Source organism: Cetorhinus maximus, chromosome 3 (assembly GCF_964194155.1).
Source record: "Cetorhinus maximus chromosome 3, sCetMax3.hap1.1, whole genome shotgun sequence".
Classification (NCBI taxonomy): domain Eukaryota; kingdom Metazoa; phylum Chordata; class Chondrichthyes; order Lamniformes; family Cetorhinidae; genus Cetorhinus; species Cetorhinus maximus.
Window position 1 is genome coordinate 110,591,465 of NC_135881.1, and position 21,541 is coordinate 110,613,005.

A 21,541-nucleotide genomic window follows, 5' to 3' on the forward strand; every position below is an offset into this window, starting at 1 on the left:
AGTTAATCCCCTGTCACTTCCAGTTATACAGAGGCCCAGAAAATCTACTTGCTCCCTAACGAATTGGCGCTTTTAAATATAAAATAAAAGCAATATACAGCAGATGCTGGAAATCTGAAATAAAAATAGAAAATGCTGGAAAAACTCAGCAGGTCTGGCAGGTCTCTCTGGAGAGTTAACGTTTTGAGTCCGTGTGATTTTTCTTTAGCTCTGAGAGTCACACAGGCTTGAAACATTAACTCTGCTTGACTCTTTTTAATGTTGATCAAATATCTAGTAGCAGTGAGTCAGGATAAAACCATATCAACAGCATTCATGTGGCTGTGGAGATCATTGCGTGAAACATATATATCGTCCACATGAGAGTTAACATTAAGCAAGCCTTTCAAAAGATCTATAACATGACCAGACCAAAGAACAGGGCTATTTTGACATCCTTGGAGCAATCTAGTCTAGCAATACTGATAGCCATCAGGTAAGGTCATTGCTGTTTTCTGCCAATCCATTTCTTCAAGTGGCTGTGACCAAAAGCGATTCACTAAGTCAATACAGCCTTTATATTCTTCTCTTTCTATACCAGAAAGAAGGGCAGTAGAATTCTGCTATTGAGAGAGTATGGCACTGAAACTTTATTTAGCGATGGATAATCAACCACTAACCTCCATCTGCATTCAGGTTTAGGGACGCCAAACAAAGGTGTATTAGTTCTAGAGGGCATTTTGATTAGGACACCCTGTTCCTCTAAATCTCTAATAGTATTGAGAAAATCCAATTTCCTTTGTGATCTTGAATAGGTCACTGATTCCTGGGCTTGTGCCAACCTGCATCAAGAGAGTGAGGCTCTATATCTACCTTGCCACATTGATTTAGATGCCACTGTAGATAAGGATAGTATTTACTAAGTTGCTGTTCTGGGAGACCTTTATCACCCCTCTCTAGGCAAGTTCAGTCTAGCTGTACCTGAATATGTGTCTGCTGGTTGTCCTGGTCCATGGATGCCTCCACAGGCCTGAATGAAACTTTAAGGAAAGCTTTATATCAGCTATAACAGAGGGTAAACCAAATTAGGTACCATCCCCATCTCTAAGGTTGCTGTAATGCCATAAATGGTAACAGGAATTTGATAAAAGTCAATTAATTGCATCTGACATTGTGTGAATCCTCCGAATGATAATTGATAAATCGGGCTCCTTATAATCTGCTCATTTAGTTTAAATAAGCGTACGATCCAATAATCCAATAGAGTATAATCAGCTCCGGTTTCAAACAGAGCTTTTATTTGCTCATCAGTGGGCAGGGTTGCCAGGGCATACGGGAATTCAAAAGACCCTGGCCAGGTGCCAGCTCTTCAATCCTGAGAATTGTATTCTGCAGAATCCCGACTGTCAGCTTTTTCCTCAGTCCTGATCACTTTAACTGATGGGTGTGCCTCCATTTTAGGAGTGTCATCTTCCTTGACCTTTTAGGTGGTTTAGTAGGAGGTTTACAGTCACAATGACCGGCCCTTTGGAGCGGACACTCTTCCTGCCGGGTGCCTTTTTGATCCCTGGCCCAATCTGCCCTGAATCCTCCCATTGCCCGCTGGTAGTCATGGCTAGTGTAAAAGTTGCCCCCATAGGGATCCCAATGTCCTCTGCTATCCTCGCGAGGTGCGGTCACATACCTATCCCACCTCTCCAGACAGGGATGCAGCCCATGTTCCGAGCGAGTTGGGGAGGCAGACTAACCCGAACACCCATCTGGGGTTGCAAAGACATGGCCCTGGGCTGACGCTGGCCCCGTCTCTGGGTAACAGAGGCACTGTCTGCTGTATTTTTATCCTTAGGTTCAATTTCACTACAGGCTTAGTTTGGGGCAGGCTTAACAGATCAAGATTTAAGCGGATAATGCATTCAACATCATCCCATCTCTGTTGATCATTGGGATAGGCACTCAGGGAACCCTCGAATGTCAGCCTTAGAGCTGCATTCTGATATTTGTTGGCCAGACAACCATGAACAATATCCTAGTTACCATGTGTAAGGATTTTGCCTAATCGGTAGGCAGTTACGAAGACATTAGAGCAGATCATACTGTGAAGGACCTCTTTAATCAACGTGCACTCCCCAAGCTGCTGTAAGGACATGGGCATGTATTTGAACCCAGTTGTTGCACTAGTTAAATGAGGGAACTGAATCAGAGCTCAGCATCATGTGAAGGAGCTGTTTTAAATGTGCAGCATTCCATCTCTGACAACAGGTTCCAAGTTTATCAAGGTTGTGTAAAATCCAATTTGCTTTGTCCTGGTTGGTCTTCCCAGGCTTACCACAAATGGCATTTATAAAGTTAAGATTTACATTGCCTAGGTGGTTGCAGGGTCTGGCACACATGAGCAGCGAGTCCTGCTGTTGCAGCATGCGGATAAGTGCAAGCCTGCATTGAATATAGTGAGCCATTAGCTGTCTATAATGCTCCTGCAGATTTTGATCACTAACCTCATAATAAGGAAGCCACCTCATTTGAAACCCATGGCCGCCATGAATAAAGGACACCTAGGACCCACGATCCTACCATGAATACCTCTGCTCTGTCGTGCACCAGACATCAGGGCACCCAATTGTGCAGGCTGCACTTCATCATTAGGGAATTTTGTGGGTCTGGGGTATCAGTTTCATTATTCAACCTGATCTGTTCGATCCCCTCATCCTAGGGTGAACCACAACAACACCATGGGCTCTAATGGCATCATTTGCATCAAAACCTTCCATCTCAAAGACAATAACCTGATCCTGGGGAGATACTGGAATACTTGTTCTACTGAAGCAAGTTGTGGGATCACCCAATTGAAGGACTAAGCCAACTCCCTCATTGTCAGGACCTAACCTCAGCTAGGATTTAAAGCAAACTTTAAGGGAAATTTCCAAACCCCAATTTTAAATTGAGGAAGTCCTGGTTTAAGCTCTATAAACCGTGATCGAGGTTAGCCGTCTCCAGACACTTAAATCTAGGTCTTATTACCACTGCCAGAAAAACACTCCTTCCATACTTACAAATCAAAAAATGCACATTTTAGACACAAACATAAATATACGATTCTGTAACAACTAAGAACACGTTGGGTGCCATCTTGAAGTGGGTCATAACCTTAACCCTTTATGGGGCTATTCTAGATCGGAGTACTCCCCTGGTAATCATCCTCCACTTTTCAGTATCTTTAAAGGCTATATCGTTCACTATTTTGGTAAATTATTTAATTGTTGAAAATTCTCCTATTATGAATTTGTGAGCTTCAATGGTCAAACATCAATAACAATTATTGTAACTTTTGTTTACTTGTTTCTTAAAATTAAAATTGTATTTTATAAAAATGATTTTAAACTTTACACAGAATTGTCAGCTCAGGTTTCTTTTTCACGATTAGGTCATCCAAAGGCTACATCCCCATAGCATCTGTTCTTGTAAGGCTGATATGTAATGTTCCATTTCTGTCTTTAAGTTGATTGATGAGGGTCCACAAGACATTGGCGATACCTAGTGCTAGTCTTTTAAGAATTCCTTCTTCAAACTTAAAACATTAATGATGCCAGGATTCAAACAAAACTGATATTCATGAATGTTAATACACTTATAACATACGAACATACGAGTTAGGAGCAGGAGTAGGCCACTCGGCCCCTCGAACCTGCTCCGCCATTCATTAAGATCATGGCTGATTTAATTGTAACCTCAACTCCACATTCCCGCCTACCCATGATAACCTTTCACTCCCTTGCTTATCAAGAATCTATCTACACCTGCCTTAAAAATATTCAAAACCTGCTTCCATCACCTTTTGAGGAAGTGAATTCCAAAGACTCATGATCCTCTGAGAGAGAAAGTTTCTCCTCACTTCTGTCTTAAATGGATGATCCCTTATTTTTAAACAGTGACCCCTAGTTCTAGATTCTCCCACAAGAGGAAACATACTTTTCACACCCACCCCGTAAAGACCCCTCAGAATCTTATATGTTTCAGTCAAGTTGCCTCTTACTCTTCTACACTCCAGCAGATACAAGCCTAGTCTCTTCAACCTTTCCTCATAAGACAATCCACCTATTCCAGGTATTAGTCTAGTAAATCTTCTCTGAACTGCTTCCAACATCCATCCTTAAATAAGGAGACCAATACTGTACATAATACTCCAGATATGGTCTCACCACATCTGGAGTATAACTGGAGACCCTGTATAACTGGAGAATAATCTCCCTTCTTTTGTATTCAATTCCCCTTGCAATAAACAATAGCATTCTATGACCTTTTCTAATTACTTGTTGTACCTGCATAATAACATTTTGCAATTCATGCACTAGGACACCCAGGTCCCTCTGCTTATCAGAGCTCTGCAATCCCTCACCATTTAGATAATATGCTTCGTTTTTATTCTTCCTGCCAAAATGGACAATTTCGCATTTTCTCACATAATACTCCAATTACCAGATCTTTGCCCACTCACTTAACCTATCTATATCCTTTTTTAGCCTTCTTATGTCTGCTTCACAACTTACTTTCCTACTTATCTTTGTGTCGTCAGCAAACTTAGCCACCATTGCTTCGGTCCCTTCATTCAAGTCATTTATATAAATTGTAAAAAGTTGAGGCCCCAGCACTGATCCCTGTTCATCTTGCTAAAAGCTATATCATTAGGGTTATGAAATAGACAGAACTTAAATATTCTGTTTTTCACATAATAGCCTCTACAAGGTTACCTATGTTCAAAAAAGGCTCTTAAAGGAATTCTAGCAAATTTTAAGATCACTAAGCAATGACCATATGTTTTACGTCAAGTATCAGAGATATCCCAGCGTGGGTGAAACTTTTAACCCTTTTCTGCTTAAATTCATTTGTATTAAGAAAATCTTTATTCCTAAAATGTAATGTCCTAATTATATCTGAAATCTACCTAATTATCTAGATTCCACCTAATTATATCTATATTTCACCTAGCTGCCTCCATATTCCTTCACAATTCCTTTTCTGTCTCCATGTTACTCTGTAAATTTTGCACAGTGCTAGTATTGAGCTTGTGTCTGTGAGTTTGAGATAGAGTGGTGGTGTTTCTTCTTCATCAGTCCCTTGTTCCTTGAGACTTCAATTTCCCACAATAATTTTTGGCCAGGTCTTTGCTGAAAACATAGGCCTGAGTATTTTGGATGGTGGGGTTTCCCCTTCCCGCCATCTGAAGAGCCAGCGGGGAACACATAGCCGCTGACTCTGACTGCCCCACAGCCATTTTATTGCTCCAATGAGCATCAATTGGCTGAAGACAGGACTTCTGCGTTCACTTGGGTGTTGGGGAAGAGACCAGGGCCAGAGGGAGGGAGGTCCAGCGGCCAGTGGTGCTTAAGGAATTGAGGGGTACCCAAAGTCAGAAGGGGGCTTCTGATGGAGGTGCCCCCCGCCAACCCCCCCTACTTTCCACCTAAGCCTGTTCATTTCTGGACTTCCCCCAAGCCAGGTAAATCCTCCTGCCAGCATAAAAATTGAGGCTGGGCAGGAAACAGACCTTAAGTGGTCAATAATTCGCCACTTAAGGTTCTCAATTGGTGCAAGGGTGGGCTGCCCATCTGAGGCCTTCTCTGCCCCAGCATAAAATCGCTGCAAGGTCTAGGCGGGCAGGCACCCAGAGGGAATCCCGTTCCTTCAATTTCACACTCCTCCCCTCCGCCTAAAAACCCGTCAGTGGGGGAGTGTGAAATTCAGGCCATAAAGGCAGAAGGGCAGAGTTGGGGGGATGAAAATGGGGGAAACTAAGAATTGCATGGTTGCACCATCTGCAGCTTGTAGATCAGAAGAGATTTTGGAATGAGGAGGGGAAAGGGATGGGGAAGATAGGTTAGGTAGGAACACACTGTCATCTCAATGATTTAAACCCCACTTCTGGTCATGGCCTGAGGTGTGGTGACAACCCGTCATTGTGTGTAACCTTGTTCTGCTAGAGAGAGGCAAGTGTGTCAGTGAGTGTGGAACAATAGGTTTGGGTGATGTGTCTACCACAGTTGAATAACTGACAGTGTGTGCAAGCTGAGATGTGGGTGTCAGGCTTGCAGCAGTGCAACGTCTGTGAGGTTGAGGTGAGGCTATAAATGTTCGGTACGAGTCAAATTTAATAGAGATTGTTCAGATGTGAGTGATGTAGGTATGGTACATTGAACAGTATATGAGTCTAGTGGTGCATGTGGTGGGATATGGCATTAGAGGACTTCCCTCCCCCGCACCACGGCCTCTCTCCCAAACCCCATTCACTTACCTTGAATACTCATGTCAGGTCATTGAATTTTTTACAGCACTGCATCCAAGCCCTCGGGGGTGGACTCCTGTTGTTGATTAACACCGCTATCTGATCCCACTGCCTTCTGAGAATTTGTCTGGAGAGCCTCTTGGCCCTCTGTGGTTAAAGCACCTCTCTCCTCTGCATCTCCCTGACCAAGACCTCCAGTGAGTGTTGGAAAATCTTGGAGCCTGTCCTCTGCCATGTTGTGCTATTATTGCATCTTTTTCCAGGTCAGAATGAATTCCACAACAATTTCCACCACCTGTCTAGTCGCAATGTACCTCCCCTTTAAAAGGTGCAGGCTGGCTTTAAATAGTTCGGAAAGATTTAAATGATACAAGCATCTTACCATTTCTGGCCCTTTGTTGAAGTGTGTAGCCACTCAACAGCACATTTAGTGCTGGCTGCACATTGCAAGCATCATAATAAGAAAGTAGCAAAATTTTGACATGCTGCCTGCATCAGAAGCAATGGGCACGGGGGCATGGGTTAATCCTGCATCACAATCTAGAGGCTCATTTTAGGAGGCTATCAAATTTAGCCCTTGCATTACTCAGTTAGGATTCTTCAGTCTGATTGGTTGCAGAGTCTCTTTGTTGCTTGCCTTGCTCTTAGATGCCACAGATCCCCTGTACAGGACACTGCACTGGGTTAGGCACCTGACTGGAAGTTTCCCTTTAAAATCAGTGAAAATTTTGTCAGCAAGGCGAGTGGTGAGCGCCATATCTACACCACTGGTCATAAAAGCCAAATCAATAAGTTTGATTAAATATGACCTTCCTTTTAGTGATCCATGTTACCCTTATTATATTCTCTATTTCTAGATGCTAGTTGCATCAGCTTTTAGCAAATATTCCAGTGTAATTACCACCACTGACATTAAGATAGTTTCCTGGGTTAGTTCTATCTCCCTTTTGAAGATAGGAATGACATTTGTTCTCTGTCAGACCTGGGCCACTATTTTTTTTCTATTGCATGTTTATATATGGATACTAGTGTCTCTACTTTCTTCTTCCTAGTTTCTTTGAGTTTCCTTAAGTGCGATCCACCTGGAATCAGGGATTTTGTCCTTCATAAGTTTGGTCATTGTCTAATGTCTGCATTCTTTATTTCTTAACTCTCATAATATCATTCTTGTCTTCTAATACTGCTGTCATTTCTTCTTCAATGAAAATTAAAATAAAGTATTTATTTAGTATTCCTGCCATTTCAGCATCATATCCTGAGTTAATCTTATTCATTCCTTGGTGGCCTTATCACTATCTTAATTCTTATTTTGTTACTTATGTGTTAACATAACTATTTGCTGGTTCTTACACATTCTTTGATATTTCCATTTCACAATTCTCCTTTGCCTTCCTAATTATCTTTTTTTTAAACTTCTTTCCTAAGCCCACAATATTCCTTTTTGTCATCCTCTCAGTTATGGTTTCTTTAGATTATATTTACCTTATTTCTTTAAATTTGATTTCATTCTAAACTTTTAAATTATTTATTGCATGTCATTCTTGGTTAGATTGTGCTTATTCTTCAGGGAAATATATATCTCCTGAACTAAATTGGTCTCCATGTAGATCTATATCGATCACGCTTAAATATTGCCCGATGTTGTTTGGCTTATGTCTGACAATGTTTTTCTCCACTTTACCAACTTTAGTTCCATCCTCAGTGCCTGACGTTTGAGTTTTTTTTCCAAACCGTTACTTTACTCTTTGAGCTATCTATATCTCTCCCAATCATTATCTTAAACCTCATTATATCATAACTACTAATCCTCAGATGTTCTCCTGCACCTGCTTCCCTGATGTGCTCTGATTATATCCAGTTACAAAGACTAGCAGTGGTTCTTCCCTTCTTAGCTATTCGGTTAAAAATGTTTACATGTTATTGTAATGATATAGTACCTTGGGCTTATTTACTGTGCAAGAAACAAGCCATCAATTTCTTATTAGGGATTGGGTAAACATGTTGTGGGTTCATTTATTCTGACTAGGCACATGAGAACAATTATACATAGGTGTAAAGCTTGAAGGCATCAGAGCTGTGTGTATGCTCTACTCAAAGCAAAAGTGAAACTAAGACTGGAACACACCACACATTTCCCTTGTAGTGATATCATGCTTTTTAAAGCTATTCCCCCCTGCCCCCCCTTCCAAAGAATCACAGAATCACAATGCAGAAGAGGCCCTTCGGCCCATCGAGTCTGCACCGACACGTGAGAAACCCCTGACCTACTTACCTAATCCCATTTACCAGCACTTGGCCCATAGCCTTGAATGTTATAATGTGCCAAGTGCTCATCCAAGTACTTTTTAAAGGATGTGAGGCAACCCGCCTCCACCACCCTCCCAGGCAGTGCATTCCAGACCGTCACCACCCTCTGGGTAAAAAGTTTTTCCTCACATCCCCTCTAAACCTCCTGCCCCTCACCTTGAACGAATGTCCCCTTGTGACTGACCCTTCAACTAAGTGGAACAGCTGCTCCCTATCCACCCTGTCCATGCCCCTCATAATCTTGTACACCTCGATCAGGTCACCCCTCATTCTTCTCTGCTCCAATGAAAACAACCCAAGTCTATCCAACCTCTCTTCATAACTTAAATGTTTCATCCCAGGCAACATCCTGGTGAATCTCCTCTGCACCCCCTCCAGTGCAATCATATCCTTCCTATAATGTGGCAACCAGAACTACACACAGTACTCCAGCTGTGGCCTTACCAAGGTTCTATACAACTCCAACATGACTTCCCTACTTTTGTAATCTATGCCTCGATTGATAAAGGCAAGTGTCCCATATGCCGTTTTCACCACCCCACTAATATGCCCCTCTGCCTTCAGAGATCTATGGACACTCACGCCAAGGTCCCTTTGTTCCTCAGAACTTCCTAGTGCCATGCCATCCATTGAATACTTCCATGTCAAATTACTCCTTCCAAAGTGTTTCACCTCACACTTTTCAGGGTTAAATCCCATCTGCCACTTATCTGCCCATTTGACCATCCCGTCTATATCTTCCTGTAGCCCAAGACACTCAACTTTACTGTTAACCACCCGGCAAATCTTTGTTTCATCCGCAAACTTACTAATCCTAACCCCACATAGTCATCTATGCCGTTTATATAAATGACAAACAATAAGGGACCGAGCACAGATCCCTGTGGTACGCCACTGGACACTGGCTTCCAGTCACTAAAGCATCCTTCTGTCATCACCCTCTGCCTCCTACAACTAAGCCAATTTTGAATCCACCTTATCAAATTACCCTGTGTCCCATGTGTCTTTGCCTTCTTTATAAGTCTTCCATGTGGGACCTTGTCAAAGGCTTTGCTGAAATCCATATAAACTACATCAACTACACTACCCTCATCTACACACCTGGTCACCTCCTCAACAAACTCTATCAAATTTGTTAGGCATGACCTCTCCCTGATAAAGCCATGCTGACTATCCCTGATCAAAACCTTGCCTCTCCAAGTGGAGATAGATACTCTCCTTCAGAAATTTCTCCAATAGTTTCCCTACCACTGACGTGAGACTCACTGGCCTGTAGTTCCCTGGCTTATCTCTACAACCCTTCTTAAATAGCAGAACCACATTAGCTGTTCTCCAGTCCTCTGTCACCTCCCCCATGGCTGACAGGAATTAAAAATTTGGGTCATAGCCCCTGCGATCTGAAGTGTAACTATTTGTAATACATGTTCATGTTTAGTTACCAATACATAAGTGCATAGAATGGATGAATCTACGAGTCTCTAAAGCATAAAGGTAATCTGCTGGTATGCCAAGATCTTGTGATGATAACCTTGTCTGGAGGTTTCTTTAATTCTCACAGTGATCCGTAAGGTTGTCATTCTTGTGTGTCATTCCTGGTTGCATTTAGGATCTTGTCCTTGATGCAATAGGATGGTACGGTGGTTGAGGAGCCGGGATGGATCTGATTTGTCCTCAGTTATGCCTCACATGCCACACCTTTGTGTGTAATGACTTCATAGGACCTTGATTCTGAATAAATCCTTGTCACCTCGACTGGTTGCCACGTACCTTCATGGGATCCTGGATGAGAACTTGTGGTCCCAATTGTAAACTTGGCAATTCTGTACCTGTATTTTCATCATGCATGTTGGTCATCTTATCTTGTGGATTTAAAGTTGATTTGTAGTTTCTGAGAGAGTAGAATGGGTAGGAGTAGGTAACTTGGTGGGTATTGGTCTGCCAAACATGAGCTCTGCCAGTGATGGAATAGTTGCACTTAAAGGTGTCCTTCTCAAATATAACATTGCAATGTGTAGAGCTTGCTTGGTCTGCCTACATTTGAGAATTAGGGATTTTGCCATGCAAATAATTCATTCAGCTAGGCCATTAGATCTAGGGCAATGAAAAGAAGTAGTGTTATCAATATTCCACTCCTCACACATGTCCTGAAATTGCTAACCAATAAATTGCGGACCATTATCTGTAATGACCTCTCTACACACACCAAAGAAACTGAAAGTAGTACTTAGAGTGTGCCCAACTGTTGTGCTTGACGTATTGTGTAATTATCAAATAATGGGGTGCTTGATAAAGTAGTCAACAATGATGATGAAATCAGTACCATGGGCATGAAAGAGGTCTGATCCGATTATGGACCAAGGATGGTCAGAATTTCATGTGGAATCAATGGTGCTTTGTGCTGAATTGGCATATGCTTTTGACATGCCTTACAATTCTTGACGACGACTTCAATATTATTTTTCATACCCTGCCAATGGACTGTCTCTCTCCCATCCAATCTATGCCCATATGTGGGTGGTGGAGTTGTTGAAGGATTTCAGGTTGCAAATATTCTGGTATGATGACCTGTCTGCCTTTAAAAATGATTCACCGGGAGATGCCTCGCTCATCCTGATGAGGCCAAAATCGTTTCACCTGTTTGTGGACATGCTGAATTGAATCAGGCCATCTTTCAATGATAGTTTTCTACAGTTTCTGCAGTGTCGAATCTTTCACCATTTATTCTTGTAGCTTCTGGCATTTGTGTTGTACAAGATGTACCAGATCAATTTGTAGAACATTTTCAAGTTCAATGTCAATGAAGTCAACTTCTGTTTTCACTGGCTTCAGCAATCTGCTAAGTGTATCTGATATGCTCATCGAGTTACCTTGCTTGTACCCAATCTCACAGTTGCAACCTTGAATTTTTCTCAAGAGACGTTGCAATCTCAGTGGTGCATTGGTCAATAATTTTTGGGAGATCATCTACGGTAGCTTGTTGTCGGTGTCTATGACAAATCTTTTGCCAATTAAATAGGTATGAAAACACGTGATTCCAAACGCTAAAGCTTTATGAGTTCCTGCTCGATGTTGGAGTTTTGCGTTATGGACAGAGATTTTGAAGCAAATGTGATTGGTTTATCTTTTTTTAGTACACGTGCTCTCAGACATTTCTGTGAGGATCTATCTCCAGGATAGTTGTTTCCCTAGGATTGTAAATGTGCAATATTGATGTATTTTGCAAGGACAATATTTCATACAACATGACATATATGATTGAGCTGCACCAATCTGTGTGCTGTTGTACTCTCCTAATAATGCTGTCTTTCTCCATTTTTTCTAGTTCAACCTTCAATTTGTCTTTTATGTGGATGTTGTACTTACAGGGTGGATCAATTGACGGACTTGCATTCTCCTGCAAGTATAATGTTGCAGCTCCCTTGAAACTTCCAATTTTGTCAAAATATCCTGGATATTTTGATGTTAGTTAGTGAACTGAGGTGATAGGAGCAGTTTCTGAGGTTGATCTGCCTTGTGATGTCTGACTGATTCCATGGATTGTCACTAGCAAGGTCATAACATGTCAGTAGACCTGCAATCACTGGGATTTTAGTTTTCATGATGTAGAACATTTGTGACACCCAGGAGGATCTATTGTACTTGCACTCCAGGAATTTGGATCCTGCACATGGAATTAGTGAACTGTTGTACATTGAAAGTTTCACACTAGTAGGTTTCGCCATGACCTTCCACATCTGTGGAGACATGTCTTTTAGAATTCGTAGACATAGTATGTTGGCACTTGCCCCTGTGTCAATCTTGGCGAATAACAAATAGTTAACAATTTTCTTGCGACAGATAATTTGAATCTTGAAAACACTTCAGACATTGTGATGGCATTTATATTTACCATAAGATTGAAGGTGCGAAACGTGTGTTCACCACTCTTGGTCTCGTTGTGCACGTCATCATCAGTTTCTAGTCTGTCAGTCCTGTTTCTGACAGGATATCAGATGGTCATTCATATTGTTTGAAGGTACCCATTGTGTACAGTTTGTTTGGATCAGTGCACAGCTCTTTTTGCTGCATTAGCCTTTGCTTTAGTGCCTTGCTGCTGCCATTGGCCCTTTCTGTTACATGCCTTGCGGAATTGGTGAAAAGCTGGACATTTCCTTGGTGCATGCAGAAGTCCACAATTTCCACGTGCCTTGCTAGGTTTAGGTATTTTAGTGAGTGCGTCAACAATTGGAGTGTACTTAGGACCTGTATGCTTTGTCAACTTGCGAGGATCGCTTCGTATTTAAGTGCATCCTCGAGTACAAAGAACAAAGAACAAAGAAAAGTACAGCACAGGAACAGGCCCTTCGGCCCTCCAAGTCTGCGCTCATCATATTGCCCGTCAACTAAAACATTTTGCACTTCCGGGGTCCGTATCCCTCTATTCCCATCCTATTCATGTATTTGTCAAGCTGTCTCTTAAACACCACTATCGTACCTGCTTCCACCACCTCTTCTGGCAGCGAATTCCAGACACTCACTACCCTCTGTGTAAAAAACTTGCCCCGCACATCTCCTCTATAGTTTTCTCCTCTCACCTTAAATCCATGTCCCCTAGTAATTGACTCTTCCACCCTGGGAAAAAGCTTCTGACTATCTACTCTGTCCATGCCACTCATAATTTTGTAAACTTCTATCAAGTCGCCCCTCAATCTCCGTCGCTCTAGTGAGAACAATCCAAATTTCTCCAATCTCTCCTCATAGCTAATAACCTCCAGACCAGGCAGAATCCTGGTAAACCTCCTCCTTCTCCAATGCCTCCATATCCTTCTGGTAATGTGGCGACCAGAATTGCACGCAATATTCCAAGTGTGGCCTAACCAAGGTTCTATACAGCTGCAGCATGACTTCCCAGCTTTTATACTCAATACCCCTGCCAATAAAGGCAAGCATGCCATATGCCTTCCTGACTACCTTATCCACCTGCGTTTCCACTTTCAGTGACCTGTGGACCTGTACACCCAGATCCCTCTGCCCGTCGATGCACTTAAGGGTTCTGCCATTTACTGTATAATTCCTGCCTGTATAAGACCTTCCAAAATGCATTACCTCGCATTTGTCCGGATTAAACTCCATCTGCCATTTCTCTGCCCAAGTCTCCAACCGATCTATAGCCCGTTGTATCCTTTGATAATCCTCTTCACTATCTGCAACTCCTCCAACCTTAGTAGAGTAGCTCTCTGATGCTATATGTTCTTTGATGCTATTTGTTTGCAGATCTTTTTGGAATGCTTCCATGTGAGTGGGTGTGATCACCAACTCAATAATTTTGTCTGCTAGCTCTGCATTTGCAAAATCATAGTACATACCCTTTTCTTTGCATCTGCTGACAAAGTGATCAGTGAATTCTGTAGGCCGGTATCGAAATGACATGAACTGTAGTTGATGAATACGGAAGTTTAACCTGATTTTGGATCAGACTTCCAATGTAGTTTATATCTTTTGGGGATCCTTTAGCTCTTCTTCTGTTAATCCTGACATGTTCAGCCTTTGTAGACCTTCATTCCCAATTGCTAGGCAAATTTTTCTGGCTTGCTTGTCTGGCTTAGACACACCTAAATCAAGAAACCATAGATCTGTACACTGTGTAAACATTTTGAATTCAGATAATAGGTCAGCTGCATCCCAATTCAAACTTGGGAGTTTTGTGGATATCCTGACAATATCCCTTTGACCTTCCTTCTTCTGAAGTATCTGGGATGAGTGTCGCTGTAGCCACCTTTGTGTGCTTTTCTGAAGCTCCGCCCTCGGGGACGAGTTGTGGCGGGAACGGACCACGAAGTAATGGTGTCTTTGCTTTTTATTCAATTTATTGTGCAGCAACTCCCGAAGCCGCCCATTATAATTGCAATCTTCTCAGTTTTTTTGTTTGATGCTCCCTTGCTCGCTATTGATCTGACCCACACCCTGGTCACTCACCTTTGCCAACTGCACAAACCTTGTACTGATCCTCTTGATGTGCTATCCCACTCAGAACTGACAGGCTATGCGCTGCAATCTCACATCAAGGGATCCATCTGCTTACCAACTCTATTTGAGCACTACCTTGGCACTGTGTCTCCAAAGCTTTTCTTCGCAGTCACCATACTGTGTTTTCAACAATCTCCAACACTGCGACTTTGTTGCAGTCTGACCAGAACATCAAGGGTTATCTTGTGCCATGTAGCATGTTCTAAGGCTGTTCACCATGTCGTACTTGTTCTTAGTCTTGTTGCCACCTGTCTTACCACCACTGATCACCATGTTGTGTTATTGTAATGATATAACATCTTGGGCTTATTTACTGTACAAGAAACAAGGCACCAATCACCCATAAGGGATTGAGTAGGAAGACTGGATCACATGACACATTTCCCTTCTGGTGATGCCATGGTGATATCCCTTAAAGACATATCACAAAAAATTGGACTTGTACACAGTATAAGACATTATGATTCTGTATTTTTTATTTGTGTCATTGATTTGACCACATTTTTCACCTTTTAATTCCTTTTCATTATTTAGTAGTGTGTAGGCATACATCTTTTTATCTCTTTGTGAAGTCCTTTCTTGTTACTATCATTATGTTATTTCATCATGTTTCATCATATTTCATCATCGCTTCTTCCTTTCCTCTCTGTCTAAATAATATTTTTATTTGTGTCATTGATTTGACCACATTTTTCACCTTTTAATTCCTTTTCATTATTTAGTAGTGTGTAGCATACATCTTTTTATCCATACGGAATCTGTTTCTTTTCTCTTTGTGAAGTCCTTTCTTGTTACTATCATTATGTTATTTCATCATGTTTCATCATATTTCATCATCGCTTCTTCCTTTCCTCTCTGTCTAAATAATATTTAACTGACAATCCCATTTTGTTTGTAGCTATTACCCCTATTACATCTGTTTTCCACATTTTAATTGCTGTCTCCTGATCCCCTATTCTGTTACTGGACAGACCACCCGGCATCGACCTAGGCACCAGAAATGACAACAGCAAACCCAGCCCTGAGACCTTGCAAAGTCCTCCTTAATAACATCTGGGGGCTTGTGCCAAAACTGGGAGAGCTGTTTCACAGACCAGTCAAGCAACAGCCTGACATAGTCATCTTACGGAACCATACCTTATAGATCATGTCCCAGACACCACCATCACCATCCCTGGGTATGTCCTGTCCCACCAGATCCCATGAAGTCTCATAGCACCAGGTCAAACATGGGCAAGGAAACCTCCTGCTGATTTTCATGTACCACCCGCGCACCCCCGCCTCCCCCCCCCACCCCAACAATGACCCCCCCCCCCTCCCCCCACCACCACGAGCTGATGAATCAGTACTCCTCCATGTTGAACACCACTTAGAGGAAGCACTGAGGGTGGCAAGGGCACAGAATGTACTTTGGGTGGGGGACATCAACGTCCAACACCAAGAGTGGCTCGCAGATGACCGATCACTAGACCGAGCTGGCCGAGTCCTAAAGGATATAGCTGCTAGACTGGGTCTGCGGCAGGTGATGAAGGAACTAACAAGATGGGAATACATACTTGAACTCATCCTCAGCTGAACTCCAGAGGTGAGGTGAGAGTGATTGCTCTTGACATCAAAGCCGCATTTGACTAAATGTGGCATCAAGGAGCCCTAGCAAAACGAATCAATGGGAATCAGGGGGAAAACTCTCCACTGGTTGGAGTCATACCTAGCACAAAGGAAGAGGTTGTGGTTGTTGGAGGTCAATCATCTCAGTTCCAGAACATCACTGCAGGAGTTCCTCAGGATAGTGTCCTAGGCCCAACCATATTCAGCTGCTTCAGCAATGATCTTCCTTCCATCATAAGGTCATAAATGGGGATGTTTGCCCCTTGACATTCAATGGCATTATCATCACTGAACCCCCCACTATCAACATCCTGTGGGGTTACCATTGACCAGAAACTGAACTGGACTAGCCATATAAATACTGTGGCGATAAGAGCAGGTCAGAAACTAGGAATTCTGCAATGAGTAGATCAACTCCTGACTCCTCAAAGCCTGTCCACCATCTACAAGACACAAGTCAGGAGTGTGGTGGAATACTCTCTACTTGCCTGGATGAGTACAGTTCCAACAACACTCAAGGAGCTTGACATCACCCAGGACAAAACAGCCCACTTGATTGGCACTACATCCACAAACATTCACTTCCTCCACCACCGATGAACAATGAGAGCAGTGTGCACCATCTACAAGATGTGCTGCAGAAGCTCACCAAGGCTCCTCAGGCAGCACCTTCCAAACCCACGATTGCTACCATCTAGAAGGACAAGGGCAGCAGATGGGAACACCACCATCTGGAAATTCCCCTCCAAGCCACTCACCATCCTGACTTGGAAATATTTTGTCGTTCCTTCACTGTCGCTGGGTCAAAATCCTGGAATCCCTCCCTAACAGCACTATGGTTGTACCTACATCACACGGACTGCAGCGGTTCAAGAAGGCAGCTCACCACCACCTCTCAAGGGCAATTAGGGATGGGCAATAAATGCTGGCCCAGCCAGCAACGCCCACATCCCGTAATGAATAAAAAGAAATGCTCCATACAGTTTAATATGCCCTTAATTTCCAAGAGCTCAAATTTATTATTCATGGTTATTATGTTAGTGATTCCTATAAAGCTTCTCGTAAATGACCATTGGGGTTTAACTATAATATGACTACTTAGCAATCCATCCCCTTCATTGGTACGGTGCATCATTTTGTTTTCTAAATATATGTGGCTTTGACATCATGCCAGAGTTGATTGAATGACACCGGTGCATCAACATTATGGTCAATAATAATGGTGCTTTATCACTTAAGCAATAATTTACCTTTATAAACCAAAACACTTTGGTAACTGGAAACATTATACACAGGATGGATAACTCAATCACTGGTTTCTGTGTGTCACTCTATTACCAGGTGTCTACTAAGGCCAGGTGCTATCATTGGCCTCTTGAAAATTATTTTTATGTTTGATTGTGAAACTTTTCTGTTGCAAGTGGGTAATGTGGCAGCATAATGCAAAAAATCTGCTGACAGCCATTATCTGCTGTGCATGCATATTATTTAGAATTTTGTTCAAATTTATTGGGCAGAATTTTGCCCTTGACGGGCGGGCGGGCCCGACCGACTCGGTGGCGGGCAGGCAGCCGATCGCCATTTTAATTGGGCAGGACAATTAAGGCCCACCCAGAGTGTCGCCCGACGGGAAGCGCTATGCACTTCCTGTGTGGGTGGGGGGGGGATTCCCCAACTGCCAGAGTGCGCTCTTTCATGCATGCGCGCGAAAGAGCGCACACCTCCCTGAGGCAAAGTGCTGCCTCAGGGAGATCGCTGAAACTCTGTGAAACTCTAAAAATTAAAAAATTTATAAATCATTAACATGTCCCCCTCATGTGAAAATGTCACACGAGATGGGACATGTTAATGAAATACACAAACACTTCATTAAAAGTTTTTAAACCCGATATCAAACCTCATCCCGCCACTGGATGAGGTTTGTAAAAAAATCACTTACCCACCTGCCCATTGGGCCCATGCGCCGACCCGAAGTTCACATGGGCCCCTCAAAATCCTGGTCGATTAGAGAGTTAATGGCCTTAATAAGGCCTTTAATTAATGGCGGGTGCGCATCCCGCTGCATAGCACGCCCGCCGACCGAAATATCGCGATGCCATGCGCTGATGTCAGGACACTCGCGCGACGTCAGCATGCGACATTTTAAGCGCTGGCGTGCGGACTCCACCACCCGCGCATCAACCAGAAGATTCTGCCCATTGTTATTTTGTAACACTGATCACATGCTGCATAATCATGTACAATTACACCTTACCACTGAGTTCTGTAAAATGGTTTTCCTTCTGAAATTTTCATATATAGTTTTAATCAAGTAGGCATTGGGCAGAACATGCACTCTGCCAGTGTGAACAACTTAGCACAGATTCCATGACATTTAAATTAAATTGGCTACAGCAATTGCAAAATGTGCTCCAGATAGACAGCGTACCAATTGGGAAGACATGAAATCTAGTCGAACAGCGCAACTTAAAGGCCAACTGCGGATCAGCCCATACATACGTCATTCTTTTTGGTGGTGTTCAGTGGGCTGTGATATTGCGCAGCAGTAGACAAGATGATTTTGACCAACCTCCCCAGACTCTGGGATGCAGCATTGAAGGTGTTCATATTCATGAATTGCAGATTGGCCAATGTTATTGTGGTAAAGTGGAGCTCTATGTACCTTTAAAAGAATGTAGTTCATTGATCATGTGACTGTATTGACCAATTGCTACACAGCACGGGCTTCTTGGGTAACTGGAAGTCTAGAGCTGGAGGTGATTGAAGAAGCACACATGGTGTTACTGCTCTGTTTTTAGTTCCAATAAACCACCAGTATTTGTTCAGTTAATCGGTCTCTGCCTATATTGTTTCAAGCAGCAACTAATGTGTTAATATCAAGGGCAGCTAGCATTTGCCAGACAAAGTGAATCTGATAACCAAAAATATAAAACTGTGATGAAGATAAATTGGATCAATTGACGGCAATCGAGAAAGCCGCGGTAAGCCAGCTACGTTACTTTGCCATTACCTTGAAAGCTGTTTGAAAGCACAGTCTCCTTAGTCATCGGGTATGCCATGGTTTGGGAATCTTGAACCATTCGACCCCGTTTCTGATGACTGGTCTCATTACATTGAACGCCTAACATTCTTTTTTTACCGCTAACGACATAGCGGGGGAGGGCAAGAAGAGGGTGATTCTTTTGTCCACATGCGAGAGCAAAATGTATAGGCTGATCTGCAGCCTCACGTCACCTTACACCCCCGATACGGAGACTTTCGGTGAGTTAATAAACATTGTAAAAAGCCACCTGAAGCCAAAGCCCTCAGTCACTGTGCAGCGTTTTAAATTCAATTCGAGGAATAGGCTTCCAGGAGAAACAATCGCTGGCTATGTAGCTGCTTTAAGGGAATTAACGCAATATTGTGAGTTCGGAACTTCAGTTAATGACATATTGAGAGATCAATTCGTATGCGGAATCGGGGAGGATGCTATTCAAAAGCGATTGCTATCTGAAACTAATCTAGACTTCAGTGAGACACTAGAATTGGGAACAGACATGGAGAGCGCTGTTAGAGACTTAGAGGCAATAAAAGATACACAAAATGTCGCTGTCCATCTTGTAGGGCGGGAAGGGCCGGTAACAAAAGGCGCAAAAACGTCGGACTCCGCAGAAAGGCGGGAAACGCCCACTATGTACATTGAAGAACAACAATACTGCAGTGAAAACCCACAACATTAATGAAAGAAAAAAAAACAAGGCAGCCTGCAGGAGATCGATAGTTCAGAAATATCGAATACTTTTTCTACCACCACAATGGTCACATAATGCGGCACTGTCAAGATAGGCTGAGACAGCATTTTAATAACAAAGGTAGAAATCGCGAAATCTGTCTTGTTGTTGAAGAACCAGAGGAAGCAGAATCTGACATCTATTCATTATACAGCCTGAGAGTGGGTAGATTTGAGCCAATCCAGGTCGTCATTAGAGTCACTGAACAAACCATCAAGATGGAGGTCGATACTGGGGCATCGATATCTGCCATAGGAGAACATACGTTCAGATACTTGAATAAAGGAATCCATCCTTTAAGTTTGGAAGAATTACGCATTAATCTAAAAACATATACAGGTGAAGAAATGAGAGTGAAAGGGGTATGCCAAGTCCTGGTGCAGTAGGGATTACTCTGAAAATTTACCCCTTACAGCAATCGCTGGGGCGGGCCCCAGTTTAATTGATTGCAACTGGCTCAAAAAAATGAAATTGCAATGGGCCGAGATTTTTCAAGTCAGAACGAGAAACTTACAGAAATTGTTACAAAAGTACGCTTCCATTTTCAGTGACGAGCTAGGAAGGATCCATGAGGTACAAGCCAAAGTCCACCTGGATGCTAAGGCAACCCCCAGATTTATCAGAGCCAGACCAGTCCCTTATGCCCTACGGGACAAGGTTGAGACTGAGATAAACAGGCTTGAAAAGTTGGGTATCTTACAACCAGTGCAATTTTCCGAGTGGGCATTACCCATAGTAGCTGGACTGAAGCCAGGCCAAAGTGTTCGCTTATGCGGTGACTATAAGTTAACTGTAAGAAGAGTGGCCAGACTTGATAGACTCCCAATATCAAAGATTGACAAATTATATTCAAAATTGGCAGGGGGCATCACATATCTAAAACTCGACATGAGCCATGCCTACCAGCAGGTAGAATTGGAAGAAGGGCTCTAGGGAATTTGTGACCATCAATACACACCGAGGATTGTATCAATATACTCGATTACCCTTTGGGGTCTCATCGGCATGTGCTATTTTCCAGCGTACCATAGCAAATCTGCTTCAGGGACTGCCCCATGTCGTTGTTTATCTGGGTGATGTCTTAGTCACTGGACAAACTGACGAAGAACACTTAGCTAATTTGGAGAAGGTGCGGTTAAAGTGAGAAAAATGGCTTTTCCAACCAAAGAGGTAGTTTACTTGGGCCATAAGGTCGACGTGCAGGGTCTGCATCCCATGGAAGTAAAGGTCAAGGCTATTCGCGAGGCACCTGTACTGAGAAACACTACAGAACTAAAGGCCTTCTTAGGTATCATAAACTACTATGGGCAATTTCTCCCAAATCTATCAATCGTACTGGCTCCGTTATACACATTGCTTAAGAAAAACCATAAATGGATTTGACAAGCTCCGCACCAGGATGTGTTTCTGAAGGTAAATCAATTGTTAAGATCTTTGGCCCTATTGGTCCACTTTGACCCAAAGATAGAATTGTTTTTAACTTGTGACATATCCCCTTATGGAGTAGGGGCTGTACTTTCACATCAGATGGCGGATGGCTCCGAACGACCCAATGGTTATACATCTCACACTGCAGAGTGACGATATTCTC